General features: G+C 44.1%; 1 protein-coding gene across 1 annotated transcript in view; it reads right to left on the minus strand.

Annotated features, from left to right (window-relative positions):
- The window catches only part of UBE4A (ubiquitination factor E4A), a 54,686-nt gene extending 47,872 nt beyond the window's left edge, over positions 1–6,814 (minus strand). The window contains exon 1 of the mRNA XM_084895569.1: positions 6,748–6,814. The gene's annotated coding sequence lies outside the window, so the exon portion shown is untranslated. The remainder of the gene's footprint in view (positions 1–6,747) is intronic.
- Between the last annotated feature and the right edge of the window lie 5,634 nt (positions 6,815–12,448).

Consider the following 12,448-nt stretch of genomic DNA (forward strand, 5'->3'; position numbering starts at 1 on the left):
GAAGGGGGATCTTTCGGAAGAGAAAGAAAATAAAGATAAAAATTATGAACAACAAATACATAACTATCAACAAGTGAATCTAAAAACCAAGGGAATTAAAAAACCTGATGAACAATATTAACTGTTGAATATAATAGAATCAGAGGTATGGAAGGGGAGTGGACTGATGATTCTCAGGGAAAAGAGGAGAGGGGGGTTGTGGGAAGAGCCTGAACAAAAACTGTGCACGTATGGATGAGGACAATGGGGGATGGGGAAAGGGCAGAGGGTGGGATAGGAACCTGATGGAGGGGGGAAAAAATGAGGAACTTTTGTAATAATATGAATAATAAAGGTTAATTAAAAAATAATAAAAAATAATAATAAAAAACAAAACAAAAACAAAAGCTAATGCAAATCAGAAGTTACCCTTGTTTTTTGGAGGAAATAAGACTATAATAACACTTGCATCTTGTCAGTTGCTTCATGGAGCTTTCTGTGGAGTTTTCTGCACAAGAGCTAACGGCTAATGGGCAGGCAGTCTGGGCTCCTCCCAGCGTGGCGCTGTGCTTGAGTGTTTTCAGGGACTGTTAGACATTGCTGTATTTTTTTGCTACATACAGTTTAGTTGAGCTTAATAATGCAAACAATTAGCCTAGTTAGTGTTAAAACGAACAACAATCCTGGAGAGCACTTCCTTACTGCCCTAATTCACGATGAGGACCAAGAGCGTCTTGCTGCCTCACTGCCAGCTCCTTCTCCCTGAAGCACCCGCCGCCGTCCGTCCGAGCAGCGCAGAGAGCATGGTGAGCGCTTGTTCTTCTGTCTCCAAACCTCCTCCTCCTCTTCCAGCACAGCATCCCGCCCTCCCCGCTCCGTCCCACTCCCGGGCCCCGTAGTTAAAAGGGGATGACCTCACCCACCAGCCTCAAGACGGGGCACATGAACCTGGCCTGGCCGAAGTGACGATGCAGGAGTGGACATGAGACCCCAGCCAGTCCTACCAGACTAAATCCACATTAGCTTCAGGCCTTTGGCTGACTCTACAGAAAAGGGAACTCTTTTTCCTGTTTAAGTTGCAAGGCTGGTTAAGATATAACATGGAATTGCCATCTTTACACCATCTAGAATGACCCAACCTAAAACTAAGACAACGTACCGGAAAACAGAAGTGAGAGGTGGAGTGTCTCTCCGCCCGTCCCCCCCAGTCATAAAAGCCAACAGAGCCCTGGCTGGTTGCTCAGTGGTTAGAGTGTTGCCTGTGGACCAAAGGGTAGTGGGTTTGATTCCTGGCGAAGGACGCGTATCGCAGCTGCAGATTCCCCAGCCCCGGTAGGGGTGTGTGCATGCAGGAGGCAACCAATCAATGTCTCTCCGGTGTCGATGTTTCTCCCCCCACCCCCACGCCTTCCCTTCTATTCTCTAGAAATCCATGGAAAAAATATCCTCAGGTGGGGATTAAAAAAAACCAAAACCCAACAGATTCCCTGCTATGGGACGGGCTTTTAGAAACACTGGAGGTCAGGTCGGTAACAGGAGATGCCTCACCTGTACCATCTGCGCAGAAAGAAGTGCAGCTGACCCTTAAGAACATGAGGTTGGGGCACCACTCCCCCATGCCAGTGGTCGGCAGACCTCGGCTCGTGAGCCACATGTGGCTCTTTGGCCCCTTGAGTGTGGCTCTTCCACAAAGCACCACGTGCAGTGCGACTGAAACTTCGTGGCCCATGCCCAGAAGTAGGTTTTTGGCCTGGGCGAGTTTTGTTTTTTTTAAAATATATTTTATTGATTTTGTACAGAGAGGAAGGGAGAGAGATAGAGAGCTAGAAACATCGATGAGAGAGAGTCATCGATCAGCTGCCTCTTGCACACCCCCTACTGGGGATATGCCCGCAACCAAGGTACATGCCCTTGACCGGAATCGAACTGGGGACCTTTCAGTCCCCAAGCCGACACTCTATCCATTGAGCCAAACGGGTTTCGGCTGGGCGAGTTTTTTTTTTTTTTTTTTTTTTTTTTTTAAGAAGTAGTATTAGAACACTCAAGGGGCCAAAGAGCCACATAGTGGCTCTCGAGCCACGGTTTGCCGACCACGGCCCCATGTAATGGAAAACCACTTATTGTAACCTTTCACTTAACTAATAGCCTACTGCTGACCAGAAGCCTAACATAAAAAAAAAATTAACATTAATATTTTGTATGTGGTATGTATTATATACTGTATTCCTACAATAAAGTAAGTTAGAGAGAAGAAAACATTACTGAGAAAATCATAAGAAAGTACATTGACAGAACTGCATATATTTACTGGGAAAATTCAGACGTAGGTGAACCAGCAAGTTCTAACCCGTGTTGTTCAAGGGTCAGCTGGAAGTTGAAAGGAATACAGAACATATGACAGACAGGTTCTTAAGACTATCAAGAGAGATAAAGAGAATAAATGGAATTATCTCTTCCTTTTTCAATATTATACAGTCACGTTATATAAAGAAGCTAGCTTCTCATATTTTATTTATCTATATATTTTAAAAGAATAGTTAATTTATTTTTAGAGAGAGAAAGGGAGAGGGAGGAAGAGAGGAACATCGATGTGAGAGCACACAGCATGGCTGTCTCCTGCAGGCACCTTACTCGGGATCATGTGCCATGATCAGGAATCAAATTGGCCACCTCCGGGTGCACTGAGCGATGCCCACCCAACCGAGCCACACCAGCCCGGGCACATTTTATCTATATTTTAAATAGGATTTATGACTTTCGACATTGTGTTCTTAATGCAGATCTTCTACTACGCTAGATTGTAAGCAACTGGAGTAGAGGTTCATATGTGATCATTTTTTCTTCTGTGTCTGACATTATATATTAAAATCTCAAAGTCCCAAATAAATACTTATTGACTGATTCAATCTTGCACAAAATCACCTAGCAGCATCACAAACCTGCTTCCAGGTGAGGGTTCACTGTCTGCAGTGGGAGGCTAGCGGGACACGGCTCTGTGGCATCTCCGCACATGCAGGACGGAGGATGGAAACACAGCTGCTGCCAAGAGGTTCTTGTCTACCCCGCTAACCTCATCTTCTTCACAGGTACCTCAAGTCTCTGCATAAACTGCTTTCATAGGAAAAGGGTTAATACGCCGGAACCACTTACAGAACTTTACAGGAAAAGGGAGGACTGACCACTTGCTGAGAACCTCTGTGGAGATGAGGCTGAGACTCGTTCAGGGTCTCACAAATGTAAAGAGAGCACCTAGATATCACCCACTCCCAGGAAGAGCTCTGATAAAATGGAACCTTGATGTTTTGTTTTAAATTCAACGTCACTGGTAATTTAGAGTCTGCTACTTCCAACTGCCATAGAGATATGACATTATCCCGCTGTTAGCCGTAGGGATAGCAAAACCACCAATCTTTAGAGCTTTTGGATTGGATTATTGTTTAATGTACTCCTTAAAAATATGTTTCCTCTGATATACTCACTACAAGGATCTACATCTGCAATAGCTGTCTATCTCCACCCTACAAAATCCTTTCACAGTCCCGATCCAATCTCTTGTTTAAAACAGTACTGCTAGCCTTCTTGTACACTAACAATGAAACTTCAGAAAAAGAAATGAAAAAATTTCTTTTGCAATTGTAACCAAAAGAATAAAATACTTAGAAATAAACTTAACAAAGAACATGAAAGACATACATACTGAAAACTACAAAGCAAAACTAAAAGAGATTGAAAAAGACAACAAAATGGAAACAATATTCCATGTTTATGGATTGGGAGATTCAAGACTGTTAAAATGGCTTTATTACCCAAAGCCATATACAAGTTTAATGCATTCCCAATCAAAATCCCAATGCCACTCTTAAAAGATAGAGAATAAAAAAAACATCAGATTTATATGGAACCACAAAGGACCCAAATAGCCAAAGCAATCCTCAGAATAAAGAATGAAGCTAGCTGACTTCAAATTACACTACAGAGCTACGATGATCAAAACAGCATGGCAGCCGAAACCGGTTTGGCTCAGCGGTAGAGCGTCAGTCTGTGGACTGAAAGGTCCCAGGTTCGATTCCGGTCAGGGGCATGTGCATTGGTTGCCGGCGGGGGGTGTGCAGGAGGCAGCTGGTCGATGTTTCTCTCTCATCATTTATGTTTCTAGCTCTCTATCCCTCTCCCGTCCTCTCTGTAAAAAATCAATAAAATGTATTAAAAAAACAAACAAACAAAAAAACAACAACAACAGCATGGCATTGGCAGAAAAACAGACACACAGATCAATGGAACAGAATAGAGAGCCCAGCTATAAAACCACATGTATATGCACAGATAATTTTCAATAAAGGAGCCAATACATTCTTTTTCTGAAGTAAATGGTGCTGGGAAAACTGGAAAGCCTTATGCAGAAGAAAAACTGGATTACAGTTTGTTTCCATGAAATTTTGCACAAAAATTAATTCAAAATGGATCAAAGACCTAAATATAAGATCTGAAACAATAAATTACATAGAAAAAAGCATAGGTACTAAACTTATGGACCTTGGTCATAGAGAACATTTTATGAATTTGACTCCACAGGCAAAAACAAATGAATGGGACTATATCTAACGAAAAAGCTCGCCTGTCAAAAGAAACCAACAGCAAAACAAAGACGTAGCCAGCCAAATGGGAGGTGATATTTTCAAACAACAGACCCAACAAAAGTTTAATCTCCAAAATATATAAATAACTCATAAAACTCAACACCAAACAAACAAATGACCTAATCAAACAGTGGGCAGAGGACCTGAAAACACACCCCGCCCAAGAAGACAAACAGCCAATAGACAATGGAAAGGTGTTCCACCTCACCGGCAGTTAGGAAAATGCAGATCAAAACTACAGTGAGGCCAAAAACGGTTTGGCTCAGTGGTAGAGCGTCAGTCTGCGGACTGAAAGGTCCCGGGTTCGATTCCGGTCAAGGGCATGTACCCTGGTTGCGGGCACATCCCCGGTAGGGGGTGTGCAAGAGGCAGCTGGTCGATGTTTCTCTCTCACTGACGTTTCTATCTATCTCTCTCCCTTCCTCTTTGTAAAAAATCAATAATAAAAACAAACAAATACACACAAAAAAAAAACTAGTGAGATGCCAACTCACACCTGTAGAGTGGCCATTATCAACAAGAAAAGCAACAAGTGTTGGAGAGGCTGTGGGAAAAAGGGAGCCCTCATTCTCCGCTGGTGGGAATGCAGACTGGTGCAGCCACAATGGAAAGCAGTCCGGTGATTCCTCAGAAAATTAGGAACTGAGCTACTATATGACCCATCTCTTGGTATGTACCCGAAAAACTCAAAATCATGTATTCACAAAGATATATAGTGCCTCTATGTTCATTGCAGCACTATTCCCTGTGGCCAAGACATGGAAACACCAATGTGTCCTGCGGTAGAAGACTGGATAAAGACGACGTGGTCCATACACACAGTGGAATATTACTCAGCCATAGGAAAGGATGAAATAGCGCCATTTGCAATAACATGGACGGACCTTGAAAACATTATGCTAAGTGAAATGCCAGAAAAAGCTAAGAACCATATGGTTTCAGTCATGTGCGAGATATAAAGCAAATTCATGAACGCAGACAGCAGTGTGACTGCCAGAGGGGAACCGGTGGGGGAGACAGGGCCTAATATATGGGATGGAAGATGATGTGACTCTGGGTGGCGGGCACACAGTGCAACACACAGAAACCCACACCTGACACCTCTATATCCTATTAACCAACGACACCTCAATACATTAAAAAAGAATCCTAAGAAGAAACAAAACTAGCACCGCTAATCTCTTAAGGGACATTATCGATTTCCAAGGGGAGGGTGCACCAATGCCTTAACATCAGACAGTGTATGATTTTAAACAGAACTGTCTGTCTGGAGCACTTGGTGAACTGGAGTGATAAAAATCAAGATCTATTAAACCATAATCTGTAGGTCTCTGTCCTGATGAGTAATACACACATCAAACAAAAAGGCATTAAAAAACGTTTTCATGGTTGTATGTTTCATCCAACACTCCTTTCAGGCCCCTCGAATAGGGCAATCGATCCTACCAACACATCAGCACGCTACACATCAAGTGAAAAAGCAGACAGCCTTCCTAACCTGGGCCCATGTCATCGCAGGAGGGCCCCAGGGGAGACCCTGCAGTCCCTAGCAACGCGTCTGAACACATCCTTGCTCTGGGAGTGAAACTCTGGTCCCGAAGAGAAGACCCACCAAATGTAAGCTCCCGAGTTGCAGTTCCTCCTCTTAGAAGTGGCTCCGAAAGTGCACAGTCTGAGTAGCGAACTGACACTTTGCTTACGAAACGTCAACACCTAACCACATGTTTTCAACTAGTTTGGGCAGCAGGACTCCTGTCTGATGCCACCTTCTCTGGCATTTGGCTATCTGTTGTCCACTCTGTGTACTGTTATCCCTCCGGTTCCATGGGGATTTGGCGGCAAGAAGGGGGCCCCACCCACTCGGTGCACGTAGAGAATGGGAGTCATGGATAATGCAAGGCCAGCACCCCGGCCTTTCCCACGGAGGAATGGCCGAGAGCGGGAGCCAGGCCAGAAGCTGAAGCATACAAGGGGTTCCCAAATCAGACGGGATTCCAGTGCCGGCGGTCAGGGAAGCGCAGGGCAGGGAGCCGGGAGGAGGTGAGTGCAGAGGCCGGAACTGGCGTTCGGCTGGGAGAACAAACCCGGTGCAGACTCCACGATTCCCTCCACAAGCGAGGTGCTCTCTTACCGGAGCCTGAAGGGCCAGCAGCGACGACACGCGAGTCTCACTAGCCGGAGGGTTCCTACTTCCGACTCAGCCGGGCAACCGGAACTGACATCATCACGAGGCGACGGCCCCTGCGGATGTGGCTTGCGCCGGAAGCAGAGTGTCACTACCGCGGCTCCGGCGCGCAAACACGCCCAGGGCGCAGGTGCCACCTGCCCGGGAGGGGCGGGGCCTGTGGCGGGGCGGGGCCGGGGCGGGGCTGTTTGGGACTGGGTGAAACCGTGTGTGGCCCGCAGGTGTGACCTCGTGATGCCAGCACTGCCGCAATTTGTTCGGGCTTCTGCTACCGGTCTTAGGCCTTCTTGAAGCAGTTTCTGTTACTCTTCACTATTTATTATTAGCTGTGAAGCAACAACAGTAACAATAACGGAAACATTTGAGCTCGGTTTGGTTGTCAAGTCAGTGTGCTAAAATATGCTATCTAAATTTTTAAAAATAGTTTTTTTCAATTCCAGCCCTGGCCGGTGTTGCCCAGTGTCTAGAGTTTGATTCCTGGTCAGGGCACATAACCAGGTTTGGTTCCATCTTGGTAGGATGTGTAAGGGAGGCAATCCACTTATGTCTACAATGTCTCTCTCTCTTTCTACTTCTTTCTCTCTCTCCCTTCTCTCTCCCCCTCTCTTTCTTTCTTCTTTCTTTCCTTCCTTCCTTCCTTCCTTCCTTCCTTCCTTCCTTCCTTCCTTCCTTCCTTCCTTCCTTCCTCTTTCTCTAAAATAAAACAAACAAAAACATATCCTCAGGTGAGGATTAAAACATTTAAAAAATATTTTTATTGATTTCAGAGAGGAAGGGAGAGGGAGAGAGATAGAAACATCAATGATGAGAGAGAATCATGGATCAGCTGCCTCATGCAGCCCCCCACTGGGGACCGAATCTCTGTCACTGGATTGCCCCTCCACCACCACCCAGTCGCCCCTGCCCCCCAATTGCTGTTCGCTCCCTCTGCCCTCTAGCACCCACCTTGACTGGCTTGGTGCCACCCACTCACTGATCCCACCCCCTGCTGACCAGTCATTCCACCTTCGGTTGATTTGCACATTGGGCTTCTATTATATAGGATTATTGGCTATATTCCTTATGCTATACTTTGCATCCCTATGACTATTCTGTAACTATCAATCTGTACTTCTTAAGCCCTTCACTTTTGTTTGTTAATCCTTACCTGAGGATATTTTTTTCCATTGATTCCCAGAGAGAGTGGAAAGGAAGGGGGAGAGACAGGAGACAGAAGCATGGAGTCAGAGATCCTAAACATCAATTGGTTGCCTCCTGCATATGCCCTGACTGGGCCTGGGGATTGAGCCTGCAACCAAGATACATGCCCTTAATCGGAATCAAACCTGAGACCCTTCAGTCTTCAGGCTGACACTCTAACCATTATTAACTGGTTAGGGCAATCCCTTCACTTTTTTTTTTTTTTTACATATTTTCCCACCCTTCCCATCTGACAACGATCAAAATGTTCTCTGTATTTATGAGTCTATTTCAGGTCAGCTTGTTTATTTTGTTGTGTTTTTTAGATTCCACAAATAAGTGAAATTATCTGGCATTTGTCTTTCTGTCTAATTTATTTCACTCAGTACAATACTCTCTAGGTCCATTAATGTTGTTGCAGATGGCAAAATTTTATTCTTTTTTATGGCAATCATATTCCATTGTATATATGCACCACTTCTTTATACACTCATTTATTGATGGCACCTAGGTTGCTGCCATGTCTTGGCTTTTGTAAACAATCCCTCAATGAACATAAGGATGCATGTATATATCTTTTCAATTTAGTGTTTTGGGTGGAATGGCTGAGTCCTTCTTTGTCTTTAGTTATAGGCTTTGTTTTAAGGTTTATTTTGTGGTATAAATATTGTTACCCCAGCTTTTTTCAGTTTGTTTGTTTCCATTTTCATGAAATATCTTTTTCCATAGCTTTACTTTCAAGTCCGTTAGTGTCTTTTGATCTGCAGTGAGCCTCCCTTGGACAGCATATGTAAGAGTCTTGTTTTATTATCCATATGTTTTTTAATTAGAGTACTTAATCCATTTGCATTTAAAGTAATTGTTGATACATATATAGTTATTGCTACTTTATTATTCATATTTTGATCTTCTTCTTAAAAAAGACCCTTCAACATTTTATGTAATACTGGTTTGGTGGTGATGAACTCCTCTAGCTTTTTCTTGTCTGTGAAGCTCTTTATCTGACCTTCAATTCTAAATGATAGCATTTCTGGGTACAGTAATCTTGGTTTATAGGTCTTTGCATTTCATCACTTTGCACATTTCTTGCCACTCCCTTCTGGTTTGCAAAGTTTCTGTTGAGAAATCAGCTGACAGTTTTATGGGCACTCCCTTGTAGGTAACTAACTGCTTTTCTCTTGCTGCTTTTAAGATTTTTTTTTTTGTCTTTAATCTTTTGCATTTTAATTATGATGTGTCTTGGTGTGGACCTCTGAGGGTTCATCTTGTTTGGGACTCTGCACTTTTTGGATTTGTCTTTTTCTTTCACCAGGTTAGGAAATTTTTTCATCATTATTTTTTCAAATAGGTTTTCAATTTATTTCTTTCTTTCCTGCACTCCCATCATGCAAATGTTGGTACTCTTGAAGTTATCCTAGACACTTCTTACATTGTCCTTATTTTTTGGCTTTTTTTTTTCTTTTTGCTGTTCTGATTGGGTGTTTTCTGCTATTTATATTCCAAATCACAGATTTGATCCCCTTCTCCACATACGCTACTGTTGATTCCTTGTAATGTATTCTTCATTTCAGTTAATGTATTTTTCATTTCTGATTGGTTCTTTTATGTTTTCTAGTTCTGTTTATATGTTTCTCATATCTTTGTTGAAGTTATAAGTTCCTTTACTCTTCCCCTAAGTTCATTGAACATCCTTATGACTATGTTTTGAACTCTGCATGTGGTAGATTGCTTGTCTTCATTTTATTTAGTTCTTTTTCTGGAGTTTTGTTCTGTTCTTTCATTGGGGACATGTTTCTTTGTCTCCACCTTTTGGCTGACTCCCTGTGTTTGTTTCTATATATTAAGTAGAGCTGCTAAGTCTTCTGGGCTTGCTAGAGTGTCCTTATATAGTAGGTGTCCTAGAGGGTCCAGTGATCACCTGAGCTGGGTGCTCCAGGTGCACCCTTGTGTGGGCTGTGTGCATCTGCCTGTGGTAGTTGATCCTTAATTGCTGTTGGTATGTTAATGGGAGGGATTTGCCCCTAGGCCGATTGGCTGTGAGAACTGGCTGGCTGTGTGTACTGGCCACTAGGAGGACTGCCCAGGACCATGTGGAGGATCTACTATGCAGGGGCCAAGCCCATGGTGCAGGGCTCAGGTACCTGCCAAGTCCAGGCTTAAGTGTGTCGCTTGTGGAGGTGTTTGATTGGTGCTTCAGCGAGCTCTGAGGCTGTCCATCAGGTGTGCTAGCTCTGGAGTCACACAGCAAGTGCATGCCAAGGTCAGCCACTACTTGTACCCTTCCTGAGGCCTCCTGGCATGAGCCACAAAGCTATCTGCAGATGGCTGCTATTTATGCTGGGCTTGGAGGTGCCCAGGAGAGGCCAAACTGTGAACCAAGGCTTGCTGTTGCTAGTACGGGGCCTGGGGGTACTTAGCAAGAGGTATGGGTCACTGAGCCAGAAGCTGTTTATATGGAAAAGCCACTGGAAAGGGCCTGGGTGGGTCTGAAAGTTGGGTGGGGTTTCAGGGAATCTCCAGGCAGGGAGAACAGTGTTAGCCAGGTTGAGGGCATCTCAGATATGGTGCTTGCCAGCCTGCTCTGTTGGGGGAGGGCTCAGCCCAGGAATAACGGCCTCAGCCAGCACTTCTGTCTGGGAAAAGCTGCCCCTCCAGCTCTGGCCCCGATGCCAGACACTTCAGTCCTCCTCATGTGTCCCTGGTGCCTTTCTAGCTGCTGCCCCACTGCTGGAGTTCTGAGCAAGTAGCCTGTGTAAGTCTGTGCATGGGCCCTTTAGCAGCATTCCGTCTCATTCAGCCATTATCTTTGCTAGTTTTTACAGGCAGAAGTTTTGGGAACTTCTCTTCCTGGCACTGGAACTCTGGGCTGGGGGGCCTGGTGTGGGGCCGAGACTCCTCACTCCTCAGGGCAGAGCTCTGTAGCTGAGATATCCCTCCCCATTTTTTATTTTTTAAAATATATTTTATTGATTTTTTTACAGAGAGGAAGAGAGGGGGATAGAGAGAGTTAGAAACATCCATGAGAAAGAGTCATAGATTAGCTGCCTCTTGCACACTCCCTACTGGGGATATGCCCGCAACCAAGGTACATGCCCTTGACCGGAATCGAACCTGGGACCTTTCAGTCCGCAGACCGACGCTCTACCACTGAGCCAAACCGGTTTCGGCTCCCTCCCCATTTTTAACCATCACATGTGGGTGTGGGACCAGCCTGCTCCACCTCTTTGCCCCTCCTACCAGACTCTATGTGTCTTCTTTATATCCTAAGTTATCCAGGGGTCCTCAAACTTTTTAAAGTGGGGGCCAGATCACGGTCCCTCAGAGAGCTGGAGGGCTGGACTATATGAACTACTAATTCCTACTGTAACACCTTGGCTGTGCTCACTGCCCAAAAAACCTGGCGGGCAGGATCAGACTCCCTTGGGGGCTGCATGTGGCCCTCGGGCCGTAGTTTGAAGACCCCTGTAGTATTCTATTCAGATAGACTTTAGGTGGTTCTGAAGTGATGGTTGTTCTGTAATTTTGCTATAATTATGATGTGGTTATTATTTTGATGTGAATCAGTAATTTTAAAGTCTTGCCCAAACCTTTGAACTCTGTTGTATTTGATGTGATGGAGATTTCAGTTAGTTCCAATCTCTTGCTCATACAACGAATGTGCAATGACTAACGTTGTAAAAATGTCATTTAAAAAATAATTGTATTGCCGAAACCGGTTTGGCTCAGTGGATAGAGCATCTGCCTTCGGACTGAAGAGTCCCAGCTTCGATTCCGGTTGTGGGCACATCACCAGTAGGGGGTGTGCAAGAGGCAACTGGTCGATGTTTCTCTCTCATTGATGTTTCTAACTCTCTATCCCTCTCTCTTCCTCTCTGTAAAAAAATCAATAAAATATAAAAAAATAATTGTATTGAGGTATAATTTGCTATAAAAATGCACTCATTTTAAGTGACCTCACCTGTTCTTAGCAATTTTTATCAAATTTATCCACTTAAGAATATAATTAAAATAATTATAGCCCTACCTGATTTGGCTCAGTGGATAGAGTGTTGACCTGGGGACTCAAGGGTCCCGGGTTTGATTCCAGTTGAGGGCACATGCCCAGGTTTCAGTCTTGATCCCCAGTGTGGGGCATGCAGGAGGCAACCGATCAATGATCCTCTCTCATCATTGATGTTTCTATCTCTAAAATCCATAATATATATATATATATATATATATATATATATATATATATATATATATATATATATTACAGTTGGTTCAGAAAACCGAATAATGCTTGGGCCCTGTTTTCCTGATTGAAACTTCTGATTGATTCATCTATTGGTTGATTGAAAAGCTAATATAGATCAGTGGTTCTTAACTAAGTGATTTTGCACCTAAGGGGACACTTGCAATATCTGGAGATTATTTTGGTTGTCAAAATGGGGATACTGCTGACCTCTGGTGACTAGAGTTAGGGGAG

Source organism: Pipistrellus hanaki (assembly GCF_964339955.1).
Source record: "Pipistrellus hanaki genome assembly, chromosome: 9".
NCBI lineage: Eukaryota > Metazoa > Chordata > Mammalia > Chiroptera > Vespertilionidae > Pipistrellus > Pipistrellus hanaki.